Source organism: Euprymna scolopes, chromosome 32 (genome assembly GCF_053919585.1).
Source record: "Euprymna scolopes isolate OS-2025 chromosome 32, ASM5391958v1, whole genome shotgun sequence".
NCBI classification, from domain to species: Eukaryota; Metazoa; Mollusca; class Cephalopoda; order Sepiida; family Sepiolidae; genus Euprymna; species Euprymna scolopes.
This window is the reverse complement of record NC_136513.1, coordinates 83,981,431-84,000,415: the sequence shown is the minus strand read 5'-3', so window position 1 is coordinate 84,000,415 and position 18,985 is coordinate 83,981,431. Positions and strand designations below refer to the sequence as shown.

At 34.2% G+C, this 18,985-nt stretch overlaps 1 protein-coding gene and 1 pseudogene across 4 annotated transcripts in view; one reads left to right on the top strand and one right to left on the bottom strand.

Moving 5' to 3' along the window:
- The first annotated feature begins 626 nt into the window (after positions 1-626).
- The window catches only part of LOC145256456 (ectonucleoside triphosphate diphosphohydrolase 5-like), a 110,832-nt gene continuing 92,473 nt past the window's right edge, over positions 627-18,985 (top strand). For 2 of the 4 annotated variants that reach the window (XR_013863993.1, XM_080115382.1), the window contains exon 1: positions 627-750. The gene's annotated coding sequence lies outside the window, so the exon portion shown is untranslated. Of the gene's footprint in view, positions 751-14,557; positions 14,809-18,985 lie in introns of those variants that run through there. The other 2 variants (XM_080115384.1, XR_013863994.1) reach the window with 2 other exon arrangements.
- On the bottom strand, positions 1,810-1,951 carry LOC145256681 (U2 spliceosomal RNA; annotated as a pseudogene).

Sequence of the window (18,985 nt, the reverse complement as noted above, 5' to 3'; positions counted from 1 at the left end):
TGTGAGATCATTGATGTAGATCAGGAAGAGAGTTGGGCCCAGTATGGACCCCTGAGGGACTCCAGCATTAATACTTGATCTAATTGATCTTTAATTGATTTATTTCGTTCCTAATCAATCCCATGTTAGACGCCGCATCCCCACTATGTTACCTAGCATCTTCTCTACTCTTCTGATGAGAAGCATTGGGCTTCGAAATTCCTTGGCATAAAGAGTCCCTTCTATCCCCCAACTAATTGTTTGTATTCACTTATTGAATAAATGAACCAATCTATACTTACCAATCTATAGTTTTTATGACTTCATTCCCCATTCCTATTGTTCTCATATATATATATATATATATATATATATATATATATATATATATATATATATATATATATATATAATAAAAATCTTGATATTGAAAATTTATTTAAATTTTCAAAAAACTTTATAAACCTATAAGGAAGGCATACAAAATTTTAATTATTCAACAAGGAATACAAATAAAACTAAGAAGAAAAAAAAACATATATATATATATATATATATATATATATCTATATATATATATATAGATATATATATATCTTGACACAGTTGTATCGTTTACACACGAGAGAACGAGAGAGAGAGGGGGAGGAAAGAGAGAGAGAGAGAGAGAGAGAGAGAGAGAGAGAGGGGGTAGTAAACAAAAACGTGTGCGTTTGTCCTGGTTGTGCCAAATCTCAGAGATACATTTACTAAAACTTATACAAACAACAGGTGAGTGGAAATGTACGATTTTTTTTTTTAAATAGTAAGTTCAGATTTCGTTTAAAAAATCTTTTTTTTACGTAGATGACTTCATTAATTAATGATAATATTGGTGTTTTTTTTTGTCGCTTTTAACATGAAAATAAATTTAAAAAAATATTACCCAACGAACTATTTTTCCCCACGACGCGGCATAATGTTAACGTAAACGAATATCAATAAAGCGTGTCCGTGTCATGATTGTTAAAAATAAAAAAGAAAAAGAAAAAGAAAGAAAAACTTGGCGAAAATTTTATTTATTTGTTTAAAAATAAAAACAGGTGCTTGTCCAGAATATAAATAGGATTTTTAAAAAGTTAAATTTAATTTTTACGGTATCGCTTGTTGGTTCAAATTTAGAATTCAACCTAATCAAAATGAAAACAAACAAAACCACACACACACACACACACACACACACACACACACACACACACACACACACACACACAAATCTTTATGATGTACGTACCCGTCATGGGACGGAAATGTCATATTCCAAAAAGCATATAATCTGATGAAGTACTTTTATTTTTATAAACAAAAATCATTTTTAAACGATTTAAAACGATTACTGTGAAATCGTTAGCATTACAAGACTGATCTCTCAATTTTGAATTATTGTGTACTTATCTGCCTTTTTATCAAGATGATGACGCGAGACAATCCCTTTTGCTTTTGCCATAAGTTTGATTTTCTTACTTTAAAATATAACTACTTGATCAATTTACGTGATTTTTGGAATATGATATTTTCGTTGCGTGACAGGCACGTACATCATTTTTCTGTATTTTTGGGTTTTTAAATTTTTTTTTAAATTCTAAATAAGGACCTTTTTGTTTGTTAACATGTTAGATGAAAATCTTTAGGTACGGGCAAAAATGGACGATTAAAGATTGGGGGACCTAGTTTTGAAAGCCGATCTATCATGATTTTTTTGTAGGTTTCTGACTACTTTTTGATTGTACCTATTTACTATGCCTCCACACGGGGCAGAGTTAGACACCAGGGTCGTTTTTTAACGTGGAGAAAAGGTACAAAAATAAAAATTGTCTCAGTCGTGAAGGATTTCTCCTCCACCGAAAGAGAATAAGAAATGGAAGTGCAGCAACTGCAGCATCTGAAGAACAGATACTACACTTTGATCTGGACCAAAAGGCCAAGAACGACTACTTTTTGATTGTATTTGAAAGATTAGAGACTAAAGTTAATTTCCTAAAGTAAAAAATATTTGTACACCTGAAAAAAAAAAAAAAAAGTTATGAAAAATGTTTTCACGCGAAAGCAAAGAATAGTTAGAAAACGCGTCCCTCCCCGTGCAAAGAATGGTCAATGGGCTTCTAAATAATAACGTTATTTGAGTACGAGTACCGTCTGTATTCTGCGTAAGTAGAAAAAAAAAATGACTAGCGTTTTTTTTTTTTTATTAAATCTTATTTTTGTGGAAATGGATAAATAACCGAAATCTCACCATCCTCTCTCTCTCTCTCTCTCTCTCTGTCACACACACATGCCCACATTTTTCTCTCTTTTTCTCTCTCTCTCTCTCTCACTCACACATATGCACACATTCTCTCTGTCTCTTTCTCACATGCACACACATTCTCTCTCTTTCTCACTCTCTCTCTCTCTCTCTCCCACACACACACACTCACTTATACACATACACACACAACCCGTCAGACGGGATTACCAGTGGCAGCCTGGCGAAAGATTGGAGCCCTTCCCTTAAAAATAACCGGTGTAAACACGCATATTTACTCATTCAAGCGTGGCCAACATAAACAGAAGGCCATTTCATAAAGGTTACATAACTTGGTGACGTCGCAGAATAAACTACAATTGCCACAGTTAGACGTTGGACGACTATTATGACGCTAATTATTTTCTGTTTCGATTCTCCAAGAAATTGCGGATGAAATTTATAAAACTGGTCCAGAAATGACCGTATTTTCTTTCCCAAAAAGACAGAATTATTAGTGCAAATAATGCGAAGAGTTCTAGCATTGGAGCCGCGTTTTCAGTTTGGGAAAAGTTAGGTCACGTGGTACTCGGTCGACGGTGTCACGTCAAATAACATAGCCCCCCCCCCTCCCTGGTTTGATCCGTGGTGGCTTTCAGCCCTTCTTCATAAAAGTTTGAGAAATACCCGCCCCCATTTTTCTCGTCATTATTTTTTTTATTTACGACATCTTAAGCGATTCTCAAGAGTCCAAAAGAGAGAACAGTAGTTACGGGCAAAAATGGGGGGACCTAGTTTTGAAAGTCGATTTATCATAATTTTTTTGTAGGTTTGTGACTACTTTTTGATTGTATTTGAACGATTAGAGACTAGTTAATTTCCTAAAGGAAAAAAATATTTGTACACGTGAAAAAAAAGAAAAAAAGAAAAAAAAGGTTATGAGAAATGGGGTTTGTATTACTGTACACATAGATTCGAAAAAGTTGTCAAAAAAAAAACAAATATATAACAAATAAATGTTATCTAAGGCAAGATAAGTTACTTTTCTACCTAACTGGATATGTTTTAGTGTTTTTATTCAATGCAACATGTTTATTCAGCTCGAAAACATACAGTGTTTACCGATGTATTGGAAAATTTAAAATGGCGGCCGACTCTCTCTTTGACACGGCCAGTTTGGGAAAAGGAGTTATAAATAAATAATAATAATAAAAAAAACTAACAAAATACGGTTAAAACTCGCTCAATATATGTTACCATAACATAGGCTGACATAAATTCGGGGGGGTTTTAACAGTATTTTGCATATTTTTTATTTTCACCAAAAGTTGAAATTAGGTTTACTTCACCTCAGTTCAACTTGAGGAAACGGTTATTTGCCGGTGGAATCCAAGTTTAGGTTATTGACGGTGGAATCCAAGTTTAGCGTTACAAATTCCAGAGAATTATTTGAGGATGCACACTATTGCCAAACGAATTATTTCGCGCTAAATAGTTGTTACAATATTTTGGATTATAATGGTATGTTCCCGCATAGTTGGGAGATTCTATTTATAAAAGATGCTGCTGGGAACTGACGAATCAAATTAATTCCCGTTCTGCAACCAACCAATCAGAAACCAGAATTGCTCTATAAATATTAAACCTTTCTATAGCAATTTTGCATATGCTTTTTCCGTCTCGACATCGGAAGAATCTTTTGCTCTGTGGATTCCAACTCGAGAACTGTCTACTGCAAACCAGTCAACTCCCAGGAATTGTAGAACAACGAACCATCGGAAACTGCTCTGTCTACTCCAAACCAGTCACCTCTCAGGGCTTGTGTAGAACAACAAACTATCGGAAACTGTTCTGAAACTAAACATGGCTTACACTTCTAGAATAGTATTTTTTGTTTAAAAATTAACCATTGTAAGCGTCAAATAAAATATCGAAGCTGGTCATTTTGTTTACCTTACCGCCATCATGTAAACTGAAAAATAAAAATGTCGGCCTCTTCTTCTTCATAAAGTGATTCTTTAATCTGATTGGGCCATTTTTTTTTTCTTCGAGAGTGACCTGCCTTTGGAGGTGGGGGTGAGGGATTTTCCCTTTCTTTTAATTTATTTTACATTTTTGAACAGAATAAAATAAAATAAAACAAACGAAAAAATCATCAAACAAGATTTGAACAAAATAGAATAAAACAAACAAAAACATTATTGAACATTTATTTTATGTATGAAGCCCAAATCGTTTTTTTTTGGGGGGGGGCGGTGGGGGGGGGAGGTTCGATAATCATCCAACTTTGTTAAAAACAGTTGAACTTATCCTAAGCTAGACACTCACACCAAAATACTGTGAGAAATTCTGCAGAAATAAGCAGGCTCCTCATTGGTCGGTTTGACCACCCACGATTTTGTTTGGACCTATCAGATTGATTGTTGTTATTAACTGCTAAGTCGTATTTTTGGTGCTATTTTTATCTTTAAGGTTGCGCCAATTTTCAAAAAGATAGCAAGTCGAATGGCCGTAAAAACTCATCTCCTTATCCGAAGCATGGAACCTCAAACCCTTTTGTCTCTTTTAAACGTATTAATGCCCTAATGTGGGGCAAAAATGTTATTACCATTTTCAAACACAAATGCCCTTATGTTGGGCAAATTATTATATTCTTCGCTCACTGTTGTTCTTTACGATTTGATTGACTTTCATCATTACTTATATAATGTATCTCCGAGACGATTTTAAGGTCTACATTTTGACCTGTCCTGTGTCCGCCATTCGAACGGTTATTCACATTGAACTCCATGATGACCACCAGACTTGCAGCATTCATTCTTGGAAGGCATCACTTAACTCATCGACTTGTTGCAACTATTCTTCGAACAGCGTGGCGACTCGAATCCTACAAACGTGAAGATAAACCATGAACTACTACTCTTACAGGTGTTACCAGCTCTGTTCAGTAGAAAGTTAAAGATGATACATCTTTTGCAGTTTATATCTTTTTACTTTAATAAAATTTATGTTGAAGCTTAAAGGTGAGCCTGTTGTGATTTCTGATTGCTTTCTTTCATTCTGCCAAGGGCAAAACCGAGGTGGGAGAATATCTTATAATATCACATTCACTCTGTGGCTTGATCAAAAACAGTTGGACTTACCTTAAGCTAGACACTCGCATCAATATACCACATTTACTCTCTGGCTTGATCTTACATAATTGAATGATTTCCAGTTTGTTTTCAAATGATTTTATTTACCAAAAAATTCATTGTAGGCTAGGTAAGTTATTGTGCTTGTCCCAAGAGAGAAGTTGTTGTCCATCCAAGATCTGGGAAGAAAGAGATTGCGTTGCCGGTTTAACATTTTATAAACTTGATCATGTGACTGAGAGCTGGCTTCTGATTGGACATGCCAGGAAGGGAGTATATTTCCAAATCTCCAGTCATGAGAATTCGCTCCTGCTTATGTTTGTTACAAATCCGTCTGCTACAGTTTCTAAATAATAACGTTATTATTTCAGTGTGGTAACTTAGATGCACAAGTACCGTTTTACATGTTTTTATTTATTTTAAGGCGTTTTTGAAGTTTAAAACAAGTAGTGCCGAGTTGTTAACTTAGAATAATAAGATGACAGAAATTTTAGGTGCATCGAGTTTTGATGTAAATAAACACTTAAAAATAAGTTATGTAGAATAACTTATGGTGGCTATATTAATAAATGCCTTTAAAAAATGGGCCATGCTGTTAATATCCATCTTCATTCAAAGAGTTAATTTTCTGGTCTAACACTGTCGACCGAGTATCACATGACCTTACTTTTCCTAAACTGAAAACGAGGCTTGAATTTCAGACCCCTTCTGGGCTAATTGTACCAAATTATTTTACATTTGGACATGGGCAATTAAAAGGGAGTATTTTTTTTCTGGGAAAATACTGTAGTGAGAGTTAATATAATTTAAGTGCATTTAATTATTAATATTAAAATGCTCCATTTTAAAATAATCCTTGTAACAGTCGTCTGTCACCTAACTGTGGCCATTGTACTTTATTCTGTGATGTCACCAGCTTACGTGACTTTAGTGGAAGGGCCTATTATTTACGTTGGCCATGTTTGAATAAGTAAATATGTGTGTTTATCAACTAACCTTTTGTACCATTTTTTTTACAAAGAAGTCACATTTTATTAAAGGCCACTCGAGGATAAATGTTAAAGAGTGTACAGTGGTCAAAAGGACAATATCATAGTAATCATTAGAAGTGTAAATTTGGTAAATTGGATTACTTAAGGGGGACGGGTCATCAAGAACTTGTTTACATTGAACTTGAAGACGACCATATTGTAGTCAGCTGGAAAGCAGGCAAACAGAAGACAATTTCACAGGCTTGCAGTTCTAAGAAAGAAGCTTTGTTCATGGAATCTACGTTTAGGTTTAGGTTTAGACACAGATAAAGAGTGGGGGGAAATTATTAATTGTGTTTTCAGCTAGTGTTTTTTGTGAATGTTTGGCAAGGGAGAACCATAGATTAAAGCTCAGACGAGCATTTGCCATGAAAATAATGATAGAGCAGAGACAGGTTTGCAATGTGTCTTCTGTGGGAAAGAGATTGCAGGGAAGAGAAAAGGGTATCTCTTACTAGGCTATGAAGTCTATTCTGAACTCTGTCAAGGCAGGATAATGTGCTTATAGCAGCTTCTGCTCAGATGTGGAAACAGTACTTCATCCTTGGATGTACTTGGCTCTTATATAGGTAGAGAATTGCATCGGAAGTGAGATATCTACTGGAGCGGTAGAAAGATCCCACCATTTTTCCAGCGCCCTTGGCAACAGATTTGATGCACGCATTCCATTTCAGATCAGCAATGTTTAAAAAGTTTGTTAAAAAAATGGTGCTTCCGCAAGACGAGAGCCATTCATTTCAATTGGGGCCAGATAGGGGTCAGAGCGTTGACAATGGAAAAGAGAAACTTGGTTTTAGATGCATTTACATTAACCAGCCACCTTTTTCCTCATTGCACCATGTGTTCAAGGTCAGAAGAGAAAGAAACAGAGAGATCTTGGCCGTTGTTGGCCTTTGAAGTGTTGCCATAGATGAATTTTAATGTGGGGAAAATCCAGCTTCCCCATAAAGGGTGCTCTGGATTAGGACAAAAAAAAAATTATTTAGAAGGATTTCTGGTGCTTATGTGAATTAGTGATGTTTTAAACAAAAACATTTCAGGTGAAAACATTTTGTACTTACATGTCATGTCGAAATTTGTGTAAATTATAAAAATTATAAAAATGGCCCGGTAGAAAATATAATTACAAGAATAGAATTTATTGAATTATTGAATTTTACTGTAGGTTTTACTGTGGAAGAGTTGTGTGACCAATCGAGTGTGTCAAACTGACTTATCTCCCTTGATTTTAATTACAGGCCACCATTTCTAAACACAAAATGTTAGAATTGTATTGTGGATGATTTATTTTTATTAAAATACATCTAGCATATCTTCTACCGGATCATTTTTCATAATTTTTGGAATTTATACTAATTTCGACATGATATGTAAGTATGTAGTAATATTTTCACCTGAAATGCGTTGTTTTAAAACATTACGAATCTTCACAAGCATCAGAAATGCTTCTAAATAATTTTTTGCTTTTGTCTCAATCCAGAGCACCCTTTTTGGTTCTTATTCATATCAGAAGAGAATACTTGATCGGTAATTTTTTATTTCTAAGATTTGATTCTTAAAACGTAGTACCTCACCTCTTAAATGAATAACTAATTAATGTTACCGAAGCATTTATTGACTGCGTTTCTACCCGTATTTTGTTTAATTTATTATTTTTGAGCGATTATTGAAACCCCAAGGAAGTGACCTTCTCATGGCAGCCACTTTTTTTCTTGTTCTCAGATTACATTCGACTCTGCTTGTTTTTCGAACTGAATAAACGCTTTAAAATAAGTTAAAATACTAAAAAGACTTATACAGCTAGGTAAAAGAATGGCTTATCTTGCCTTTGATAACATTTATTTTGGTACACTTGTATTTTATTTTTTAAACATTTTTTTCCGGTTTGTTGTCTATAATAATAAAAAAAAAAAAATGGCTGATTAAAAAAAAAAAAGTAATAAATGTTTACCAAATAAAAAAATATGACAATGAAAAGTATATCAATAAATCATTTAATTCCTTCAAATCTCTGCCCATCAGTCTAAAATAAAGCTTGCTGTTTTTTTCACGGACCCCCCTACCCCCACCCCAGTATGCCAGTTAGACTAAATTAAAATCAATTACTTCCTGTTCTTAACATATTAGGTTCATAAGAAAGTTCTTGGGGAATTCTGAACTTTGATTCCAAATGATGTATTTTCAAATAAGTTTTCATTAAAATACCTTTACTTTATATATCATTTTAAAGAGCATTATTCGTCTTATCTAATCGTTTAAATAACAATCATTTTAAAACAATTAGGTCTTCTTTTCAGAACAATGAAAACAAAATGGCTAAAAAATAAATTCGCACAATTTTCATATTTCAATTCAATATTCATATTTCAATTCAATTTTCATATTTCAATTCAAATTTCTTATTTCAATTCAATTTTCATATTTCAATTCAATTTGCATATTTCAATTCAATTTTCATATTTCAATTCAGTTTTCATATTTCAATTCAATTTTCATATTTCAATTCAAATTTCATATTTCAATTCAAGCTATGTCGAAAAGCTGCTGAACAGTTCGTGATATCAAGGAAGCGTTTGGCCCAGGAATCACTACTGAACGCACAGCACAATAGTGGTTTAAAATATTTTGTGGCAGTGACGAGAGCCTTGAAGATGATGAGTGTAGTGGTCGGCTATCGGATGTTGACAACGATCAGTTAAGAGTCTTAGTCAAAGTCAATCCATACACAGCTGTTCAAGAATTTATTTCTGAATTAGACGTAATGTATACAACAATTTCCAACCATTTGAGAGAGGTTGGAAAAACAAAAGCTTGATAAGTGGGTGCCTCACGAATTAAACAACAATTAAAAAAAAAAATGCTGTTATGAAGTGTCATCTTTCCTTCTTTTACACAACAAGAATGATCCATTTCTCAACTGGGTTGTAACTTGTGATGAAAGGTGGGTTCTTTATGACAAGTGGGTTCTTATGATGCTCGGCTCAGTGGTTAAATGTAGACAAAGCTCCACAACACTTTCTGAAGCCGGAGTTGAATCAAAACAAGGTAATACAAACTGTTTAATGGTCTGCGACCAGTCTCATCGATTACAGTGTTTTTAATACAAGCAAAACCATTACTGCAGAGGAGTACTGTCAACAAATGGATGAAATGCATCAGAAACTTCAACAACAACACCCAGCATTAGACAACAGAAAAGACCTAATTCTCTTCCACGACAATGTCCGACTGCACATTGGTAAACCGACCTAGCAGAAGTTGAATGAATTGGAGTACAAAACTCTGCCTGAGCCACCATACTCTCCAGACCTCTCACCTATCAACTACCACTTTTTCAAGCATCTCGAGAAACTTTCTGTGTAAGAAATGTTTAAAAAAGCTAAGCGATATTAAAAACTCATGCAGTGACTTCATCGCCACTGAAACACAAAATTTTTATATTACTGACATAAACACACTTGGCAAAAGTGTGTTGATTCTGAGAGCACTTATTTCGATCAATAAATTTTTGTTTGAGCCGAGATACGTTCATCTAAATTTAAAAGTTAAAAACTGCAAGAACTTTCTTGTCAACCTGATAAGAATCTGAGGTTGCTCGAATGACGTACTTAAAAATCACACAAATAAAGAATTGCGCAAGCCTTTTCTAGTCTCACACAAAAACACACGTTCACATTTCAAGCTATATTACTTGTCATATACATACGCGCGCACGTTCACACACGTACATATATTCACGTTCGCGTATATAGACTCACATTCACGTGTATACACACACACACACACACGCTAACACACCCACATGTACTCACATACGCGCACACGTACGCACATGTAAGCACAGATGGACAACGTCATTTCCTTTCAAAGGAAATCTACACATGCGCAAAAGACCACCGGAAACGAGTATAAAAGCAAGAGACAAACTGTTTCCAGCCTTTTTAGGACCAGCTTTCGAGCTGGTCGGTCTACGGACCGACAGCGTGCCTTTTCGGCATGTGCGCGCACGTGTGTGCCTCACACCACTTGCTACTATGTGGGACAAAAAGCTAACAGACCGTACGTACACTTTATACGCTTTCTATCTCCATAACCTGGATTGACATTCTCACTCTCTCTCTTTCTACGTGCTGGACGGCCATTTTTCGTTCCGCTACATAGCTCACTTCTCTTCCCATGCGCGAACAAACGACAGTGACCCGAACGTGAGATGAACACATATTTCCTTTTTCCTTCTATACTACCAATCCTGCAACAAACGACGGTTACACCCGCGCGGACATGAACACGTGTTATATCTAAAACATTCATTCTTTCAACAGTAAATAAACGACACGTTTATCTTATCCATCAATTGAGTTTTTGTTTCCTTCATTCCATTCGTTTCATTATTTTCTTTTGTAACGGGATTAGGATTTATATATCCTAGTCCACTACAGAATCAACAGGAGCATTTGTGCTTTGTCGTACATTTGTAATGACTTAACTTATCTATAAATATAAAAGCGAAAATGTATGTATGTATGTATGTACGCTTTTCCTCGATGTCCACAAAAGGCTTCTTTCAGAGAACCGCTCGCTCGCTTCACAACTTCTTAAAACTTTTTATATCATGTATAAATTGTAATATCTCACAGTTAACCACGGAGCTTGCCTGTTTATTTAATTTTATTGACTTTCAAACCTTAATTATTCCACATTTCCCGCATCGGCACGTGTTAAATTCGGGTTTTCGGTATAAAAAAAAGCGAAACTCGACTCACAGGCCCAGAGCCAGTGGTCTCTAGAGAGCTAAGTAATGTTTGGTCAATGTCGACTTCATCATATCAGACGGTAGCTTTCATTTCGAGATGAGGGAGCGGGTTTTTAAAAACAAACAAACCGATTTATTGACCTCATTAAAAACTGTCCACAAAATGCTAACTGCTGAATAGCTATCGTCGTCACGTCAATCAAAAACGTGCACCTGTTTTTTTTCACACTTTACTATTTTCCAACTGCGCTTCATTTTTTTTCACGGGCACCTGTTTTTTTTCACATTTCGGGTTTTTTTCACACACACCTACAAACACTCGGGCAACGCCGGGTACCCCTCGCTAGTCATATATAATGAGTAAAATCCTATTATTAGTCTATATAAATAAAACAGATGTATGTAAAACAGATGTATGTGTGTCTGTCTGTAAATATTTAACCGATAAACTTTTAAACTACTGGTCACATAACACTGAAATTAACAGTAAATAGTAACCATAAACCAAGGATCGTTTATAACGAGTAAAATCTTTGTTTGGATGGATGAATAATGCATAAAGAAATATGTCAGCAAGTTGAAAATGCAAAATGTTAATTTCAACTTGTCAACATATTTTTTATTTCTTTCTGCATATGTCCAAATTCGATTCATTTCTTTAAGTCGTTTAATATTAAGTCATTCTTATCTATTTATCGATATTTACATTGGTAGGGAATGTGGCTGTAGCAGTAAATGTTTCAGTTTCGATTCTAGCTGATGGCATCCAAGTCATTTTTTTGTCTTTAACTTTTGAAATCAGTACCATATGTTAAGTGCAATATAATATTCAACAGAAAATTGGCTCTGTAATAATAGATACGAAATCCGCATGAATTAAAATATATTTAAACATATTTTATGACCGAACAAGGTCGGGCGCCCCTCCCCCCCACTCCACGACTAGTATTAGTATATAATGAAAACTGTAGTACATAAAGGAAAACAAAACCGTTTTTTATAACAACAATCGCCTGGCTTGGACTTCGGGACAAGAAAATGCACACACACACACACACACACACACATACAGAAATTGTATATATATATATATCCTTTTTGCAAAAACGCTGGGGTTTTCATTAGTTAGCTTTAGAGTCCACAGAGTGAATGAGGTATTGTGGTAAATGTTGCCAGTCAAGAGTAAAGTCGCCAAAGACGCCATTTTTACTTTAGTTACAAAGACCCTGCAAACACTCCCCTCCCCAGATCTTATAGGGTCTTGTGCCTAAATTTGTTTTGTCTTTTGGAGATTTTACTTTTTTAAATTTTTTAATTTTATATTGGAATTTTTTTAATTGGAATTTTTTCTTTAAACGAAATAAATTAAATATGAAGATCAAAGTGTAGTATCTGTTCTTCAGATGCTGCACTTCAATTTCTTGTTGTCTGTCAGCAGAGGAGAAATCCTTCACGACTGAGACAATTTTTATTTTTGTTCCTTTTCTCCACGTTAAAAAACAACCCTGGTGTCTAACTCTGTACCGTGGGGGAGGCATTGTAAATAGGAACAATCACCTAGACCGTTTGGTGTAGGTGGAAGAGAGTGTCCAAGTGAATAAAAAAAAATATAGAAGGTTCTTTTTTTTCTCACATGGGAGTCACCATCTATCAAGGCCTGAAAACTATTCGAGGATAAGGCTTAATGAGTGTACAGTGAGACAACAGTGTATTAATAGTTAGTGGTGGAAATGGGGTAGAAATGGATTATTTAGGGAGGGGCAGCTCAAGTCATTTTAACGGTGATAGTCCTTGAATGTGCCAGCCTGTTTACTGTATCTCTATATGCGGAAACATAGTTCCTTTGTTCCATATGTGCGGGTGAAATCACGACGTTATTTGTTTAAGCGTTCTTCATGCACGTGGGCGTTGAAAACGGTGATCGCTACGAAAATGTTCCTGCCGAAGATTTGTTCCAGCAGTTGCTACAAGGAAAATAAGGTCTATTGCTAGACAACAAATATTGCATTCATCAACAAATAATCTAAAATATTAGTTCCGAATTATGTCCCCTGAGTATAGACTCTTTATAACGCCTAAGAAAAATACAATTTTAACCAATTTTCCGTAAAAAGTTATTTTAACTGTATATAACTTCCTACTCGCTGAATTTTCGTAGTTTTTGGATATATTACTATTTTCTGCATGGCAATAAAGTACGAAATATTGTTTTGGTAAGTGTATAGTTTAGTGGTGTAAATTATTTGACTGACAAAAAAATTATAAAAACTATTCATTTTTATATAAAACACATTATTAGACCCAAAGGCTGCAATAAAACCAGAAAAGAATTCATTTTTATTATTTTTTCATCGTTTTTTTTTTATTAGATTAAATGTACGACATTCTAGACCGCCGTATTGTTTTTAAAAATTGGCCTTTCTAAGGTTGAACAGATTAACCTTTTCAAGGTCAAATTGGGCTTTTTTACTCGGAGTTATGAACCGTGTTTTTGGCCACCGTATTTTTTTTTTTGTAATAAAAAAGCGTAAAAAAGGACAAATTTGGCCTTTTTTTAAAGCCAATCTGACAAACCTTAGAAAGACCAAATGTTAAAAGCAATACGGCGGCCTCGAATGTCATACATTAAAAAATGATGCACCCCCTCCCCACAATTTTCTGGTTTTATTTCAGCCTTTGGGTCTAATAAGTAAGGTGTTTTATATAAAAATAATTTTTGGGTTTGTATTACTGTACACAGATTCGAAAAAGTTATCAAAAAACAAATATATAAAAAATAAATATTATCAAAGGCAAGATAAGTTACTTTTCTACCAAACTGGATACATTTTTTTTTTATTCAATGTAACATGTTTATTCAGCTCGAAAAACATGCAGTGTTTACCGATGTATGTATTGGAAAATTCAAAATGGCACCTGACACGCTCTTTAACATGGTAAGTTTGGGAAAACGTGTTATAAATAATAAACTGGATAAAATACTATTTAAAAAACACCAAATATATGTCAACTTATGTCACGGTAACATATAATGAGCGAATTTCTAATACTATTTTGTCTAGTTTATTATTTATAACATCTTCTCCTGAACTTACCGTGTTAAAGAGAGTGTCGGGCGCCATTTTGAATTTTCTAATACATCGGTAAACACTATGCTTTTCGAGCTGAATAAACATGTTACATTGAATAAAAACACGAAAAATATAACCAGTTTGGTAGAAAAGTAACTTATCTTGCCTTTGATAACATTTATTTGTTATATATATATATATTTTTTTGACAACTTTTTCGAATCTATGTGTACAGTAATACAAACCCGAAATTTTTTTAGGGCAGTCATCGCGAAGCGAATGGTCAGCAGAAACCGGAAATAAAGGAACACGCGGAACTTAGAAATAATATATTTCTGATTATTATAGACATGATGGGGGCAAAGAGTAAAGTTTAAAATATAACTTAGTTTTTTTTTTAGTTTACATTCCACGTGGACTTTCGGTCAAATTTCTAGAAAAGCTGTAAACGGTGTTATTCGTGAACAAGTCCCGTTTAATTTTTGTTCCGGGCATTTTGCTACGTTGTACGTTCTTTTTTTTTTTAACGTCTTGGTTTGTTTATTAAGAGTAAAGAAAAACGAATCAACATGTTGAGGTAAAAAGGACATTTTGTTTTTTGTTAACGAGTAATATAATAAGTTATAATCCTAATATATTTAACATTTTAATAATAATTTAGAAAAAAAAAAAAGAAAAAGAAAAGGCAGTCAAACTTTCTTGTTAGATTTTTTGCACGGAAAAAATAGACAAAGTAAAACCTCCCCCCCCCCCCAAAAAACCCAATGTAATTGTTTACGCGGGGGGGGGGGAACAAAACGCACAAGAAAAGTAGACGTGAAATTATATTCACGTCGTATGCATCTTTTTCTTTTAATTTTTTCTTTTCATATTTCTACCCAAACTTATGTGACAGATTTAAGGAAGGTTATGTGTGCGCTTATTTATTCATTAAAAAAAAAAACAAAAAAAAAAAACAACTTTTATTTGTGTATTCGGGTTTGTTTTACAATCCACAGACGTACGAAAAAGTGGTCAAAAATAAAATTAAAAAATAACAAATAAATTTTATCAAAGGTAAGATAAGTTACGGCGCTTCTACACTATTAGGACGAAATTTCGGAAATCGTAAAACTGAAATTTCACATGAAAACAATGATGTCTACGTATTCCTCGTATTTTTCAGATGATTTTTTTTCCCGAAAATTACGAAAATCGATAAGATAGAAAATTATTTATTAAAGAAAATAAAAATAGAATTTGATGAAAAGAAAACGATCATAAGACACAGGAGAGTTCAAAAGGGAGGTAATTTCTGTTTAGATTTAAACAAGATGGCTGCAATTTTTTCACCTGCTAACACGATCAAAGTTGTATTTTTAATAATTCAGTAATATTCAGGAAATTTCGACTGCATAATTTGGAAGCTACCATTGTGACTTATTAGAATTGACAAAAAAAAAAAAAAAAAAAAATCGGTAGAAACCATTTTTTTTTTTGTGTTCTGAAAACTCTATTGATCGACTACAAAATTTCTTCCTAATAATGTAGAAGCACCTAAGTCATCAATTTGTAGGGGTGCAGAGCATGAAGTTTAATTAAAATTAAATCTCTTTGCCCCAAACAAAATAATAATAAAAAAAGAATTAAACAAAACGACACATCCTTCTGATTTAAAATGCACAGCATTTATTTTTTTTAACAAAAACAACGTGGTGAATAAACAAAGGTCCGATCGGTGAAAGTTCTTTCGAAGTCATTATGATTAGAATGTTAGATGAAAGTCCTTCGTGGAATCAAGGAGTTTAGAAGGTTAAAGTCCTGTGTGAAAATAATGAGATTATTTTAAAGTTTGTGTTTATCTGGCGAAGTTCGCCTTACTTAAAAGTCCCATGAGGAAGGTAATTCGCGAAGAAAGTAATTCGGTGTTATTAATTAGAAAATGTGCAGAATGGATGCAATAATGGATGCATTGCATGTGTGCTTATTTTTGAGTGTCCGTGTGGCTTGTGTAATCATGGTGTTGGCGGCGTCGGCAGCGACGATGTTATGAAGACGAGAGACATGTTCTCGTGTGTTGTCGAAACGACTGAACGAACAAAATGAATTGAATTAATTGAATTCACTGAATTGAATTAACCCTAGGAGACTGTTTGATGCGTTTTTATACATTTTGGGTCGGCTCCAAAAGCAAGATTGCTGCTGCTAATATTTTGGTTTTTGGAAAAGCGTTAAAAAGACAATCTTCTGAATTTTCTCATTGATCACTTGTGTCACGTGATACTGTCGCCAACTACGTCCGCCAGAAATATGTTAATTTTACTTTTGTTGTTGTGAGAAAAGTGTGTGGGCGTATTTGAAATTATACCGTTGCTGGAAGAACTTATTTTTGTGCAAAATGCACGGGGAAATTGAAATGAATAAAGGTTGGTTTGTTTGCGCGCAAGCGTGTGTATGTGTGTGTGTGTGTGTGTGTGTGTGACTGCACATTTTTCTACCTATCTGAAAAAGTTTCGAGTGATTTTACTCGCTTTAAAACGTTTAATCAGTCGGAAAATCATGCAATGTTTAATACCGGAAGTTTGGAACAATGAGTTAAAACTAAAAAGTTATACAAAATGCTGCTAGAAACCCATCACAGCATTTAAAAAATTTTTTTCAAAGGTTTTTTTTTAATTTTTAATTTTTCATTTTAAATTAAAAATACATTTTACTTAATTTAACTTAAAGTTAATTTTTTTTTTATTTATTCTACATAAGTGTAAAATAAAATCTGTTTTTAATTATTTTGCATTTCACATTTGTAAAAAATAAAAGATTGTTTGAATTATTTATTTTAAAAATATTAAGCATTGAAGTTTTTTCATTGTAAATTTCCGAGTTGTCAATGTGATCTCATTCCGTTTTCTGGTACGCTCGATCTGACTTTCTGACTACCAGTCTGTCTCCTGAACGCCGGCCATATTTCATATTCTTCGTTAGCTATTTACACGAGACATACACATTTTAATGATGATTTTCTCTAGTTCAGACAAATAAATAAATAAACTTAACTCGAAATGACCCCTAATGTACTAATGTATAACATAGGAATCAGAAAAGAAACATTTGTAATGCGTACACAGCTTTATTTTTTCATAAAACCTCAATACGCTTTGAAGGGATTTTACCCACATATATGTATACTGAATTACTTTAAAGTTACACGCAAAAGAATAGTTGTTTATACATGTCTATTTTGAAACCGACGCATCATATATTAGATTGATTTTTTTTTTTTTTATTGTTCCACAGGGCTTTACGTTGCGAGTAAAGCAGTCGCATTTTTTTTCTTAGGAATCACCATTTATCAAGGCCCGAAGGCCACTCGAGGATAAGGGTTAATGAATGTAAGGTGGTAGTATAGAAATCGTTAATGGTGTTAATTGGGTAGGATTTGATTATTTATGAGACGGCTTAACGAAAAACGTTGGTTTTTGCCTCTGACAGAATGAAAGAAAACCAATCAGAAATTACAACAGACTCACCTTTTAAAACTTCAGCATAAATTCTATTAAAACAAAAAGATCCAACTTGCAAAAGATGTGGCATCTTTAGTTATCTGCTGTACTGGGCCGGTAACACCCTAAAAGGGTAATAGTTCATTTTCGCAATATGCTGGATACAAAACTCTGCTGACGAAGAACACTGCAACAGGTTGAAGAGTTGGGTGATGCTTTCCAAGATGGATACTGCTAGTACGATAGCCTCAGGGAGTTCACTATAGATGACCATCCGAATGGCGGACAAATGACTGGTCAAACTGTAGACTTTAATTTCGTCTATGACAGACATAATACTATAATGATGAAAGTCAATTGCTTCACAGAGCACAACCGTGCATGATAATATAATAATCCGCCCAACATAAGGGCATTGGTGTTTGCAAATAATAACATTTCGCCCCACATTCGGGCATTAAAACGTCTCAATGAGACAAAGTGATTTTGAGGCTACAAGCCTCGAGTGAATTTCGAACGTCCATTTCAGCTTGAGTCTGTTGAAACTGGTGATCTGAAAAGATAAATTTGGCGCCAAGATTATCATCAGCAGTTAGTAATAACAAGCAATTTGAATGGTTTAACAAAATCATGGGCGGACAAACCGACCAATGAGGAGCCTGATTATTTCTGCAGAATTTCTTACAAGATTTGAAGGTTACCATGCTGTATTCAACCGGGAAGCATGCCAGTGGAACAGTGTTCCAAAAGCAGGCAGTTCTGGGAAACAAAGCTTTGTTCATGGAAGCTTTGTTTACATTTAGGCACAGATAGAGGGTGGGGAAAATCATATATAGTAATTGTAGTTAGTCGAGTGTTTTTTGTGAAAGTTTGGCAAGGGGGACTGTAGATTGGAGTTCAGTCCAAGTGGCGACTAGAAATATTAAAACGATTATCTTTTGGCAATTTGTTTTTTTTTTTTTTTTTTGGCGATTGTGTTTTTTTAACCGGCCATCTTCCAAAGCTCATTACTGAGTGAAAAATGTCTTTTCAACTTTTATTTTTTTTTTTTGTTTAATAAAACAAGCAAAGTCAAATTATTGAAACAATAAAAGGGCAGACCCGAACGAAAATTACCCCCTTCTATAATTCTAACCGGTATTCTCCAGTTGGTATTTTTTTTTATGACCTAACCCAGCATAGTATAAACACTCTTAACCTCCCCATATTAAGAACGGCTTTCGGAACAAACATCCCTAACCACGAAAACTATACTACATACTAAAACATTCTAAA